We start from the raw sequence: 2,365 nt of genomic DNA, 5'->3' as shown, positions 1-2,365 counted from the left end.
CCTCAGGTGATCTGCCCACCTCAGCCTCCGAAAGTTCTGGGATTACAGGTGTGAGCCAGCGTGCCCAGCCTCTTTTTTTCTTTTTTCTTTTTTTTTTTTTGAGATGGAGTCTTGATTTTGTCACCCAGGCTGGAGTGCAGTGGCATTATCTCAGCTCACTGCAGCCCCCGCCTCCCAGGGTCAAGCGATTCTCCTGCCTCAGCCTCTCGAGTAGATGGGATTACAGGCACCCACTACCACACCTGTCTAATTTTTCTTTTTTGGTATTTTTAGTAGAGATGGGGTTTCAGCCTGTGGCCAGGCCGATCTCAAACTCTTGACCTCAGGTGATCTACCCACTTCAGCCTCCCAAAGTGCTGGGATTACAGGTGTGAGCCACCGTGCCTGACCTCTTTTGGGGAATTTTGTCTTTTTACCCAAAGTGAAGCTTTTTTGAAATGTTCATTTGCTTTTTATATGTATTAATCATAAACCCTGCTTATACATGGGACTGATCCGTAGGATTCCTGTAATCAATGCCCTATTTTCCTTGCTTATGAGGTTTCAGTCTTTGACTCCGTTCCCTAGTTGGACAATAAAGTCCCAGCTGGCAATTGTTAACCCATAAGTAGTTACAATTCCCTCAAGGGCTTTTCAGCTTTGCTTCACTGATCCCTCTAATTTGGGTTTATGAAACTAGGGTAATCCCACCTTTTAATGAATAAGTTTAGTGTTTATTTTAAAAATTATTTTTATTTTTGTTTTTGAGTTGGAATCTTCCTCATATCACTCAGGCTGGTGTAGACTGGTGGGATCACAGCTCACTGTAACCTCAAACTCCTGGGCTCAAGTGATCCTCCTGACTCAGCCTCCCAAGTTACTGGGAATACAGGCATGTACCCCCACCCTCAACTAAGTTTTTTTTAAATTTTATTTTCATAGAGAGAGGGTTTTACCTAGGCTGGTTTTGAACTCTTGGCTTCAAGTGAGTTCAAGATCCTTCTGCCTTGGCCTCCCAAAGTACTGGGATAACATGTGTGAACCACCATGCTGGCCTAGTGTTTATTTTTTAATGTTGCATTTTGTGTGGCATTTATTTGTGTTTGGCACTAGATGGAAGGAAGGTAAATTCTGTGTTCATTAGGTTTATTGACACAGATATTCAATCAATATTGATTGAATTTCTATGTAAGAAGATTGAAGATATTGCTTTCCTGCTTTACTGCACATAGGGTTGCCAAGATTGTGCCAAACTAACATTTTTTTCCTTTATACTATGATTCTATTTTTAAATTTGCGAATAACGTGAGAGGTATCAGCCAAAGTTGTTGTTGTTGTTGTATGTGGCTGTTTAGTGGTTCCAGAACAGTTTGTACTGGAAAAGAATATCGTTTCTCCATTAAATTGTCTTTGCATATTTATCAAAAAAATTAATTGACCATATATTTGTGGGTTTATTTCTACATTCTTAATTCTGTTCTATTTATCTATGCATCTGTCTCTCCTTTCATGAATATCACAGTGTTTTGATCGTGGTAGCTTTTAGTACATCTTGAAATCAGGTAGTGTGAGCCCTTCAACTTTGCTCTTTTTCAAAATTGTCTTGGCTATTGAAATTCCTTTGTCTTTCCATATAAATTTTAGAATATAGTTAAGATTTCTACAAACATGCTAATACTGTTTTAATTGGATTGCATTGAACCTACAGATCTGTTTGGAAGAATCGACATTTTAACAATATTGAGTCTTCTAATCCATGAACATGATTTTTTTATTTATTTAGGTTTTCTCTCTTTCTCTTTCCTCCCTTCCTTCCTTCCTTCCTTCCTTCCTTCCTTCCTTCCTTCCTTCCTTCCTTCCTTCTTCTTTCTTTCTTTCTTTTTTTTTTCTTCTAGGTCTTGCTCTGTCACCCAGGCTGGAGTGCAGTAGTGTGGTCATTGCTCACTGTAGCTCAACCTGCCAGGCTCAAGTGATCCACCCAACTCAGCCTCCCAAGTAGATGAGACTACAGACACACCACATGGCTGGCTAATTTTTCATTTTTTGTAGAGATGGGGTTTCACCATGTTTCCCAGGCTGGTCTCGAACCTCTGGGCTCAGGTGATCTACCCACTTTGGCCTCCCAAAGTGCTGGGATTACAGGCATGAGCCACTGCATCTGACCTATTTAGGTTTTCTTTTATTTAATCAGTATCTTGTATTTATCACATACAGATCCTGGAGATATCTTACTAGATTTATTCCTAAGTATTTCAAGATTTTTATGATATTTTAAGTGGTACTGTTCGGATTTTTTTTTTTTTTTTGAGACAGGGTCTCATTCTGTCACCCAGGCTGGAGTGTGGTGGTGCGATCTGGTCTCACTGCAACCTTTACCTCCTGGGTT

The sequence above is a fragment of the Mandrillus leucophaeus genome, unplaced genomic scaffold (genome assembly GCF_000951045.1).
Source record: "Mandrillus leucophaeus isolate KB7577 unplaced genomic scaffold, Mleu.le_1.0 Scaffold645, whole genome shotgun sequence".
NCBI lineage: Eukaryota > Metazoa > Chordata > Mammalia > Primates > Cercopithecidae > Mandrillus > Mandrillus leucophaeus.
Note: the sequence above shows the minus strand (reverse complement) of the source record.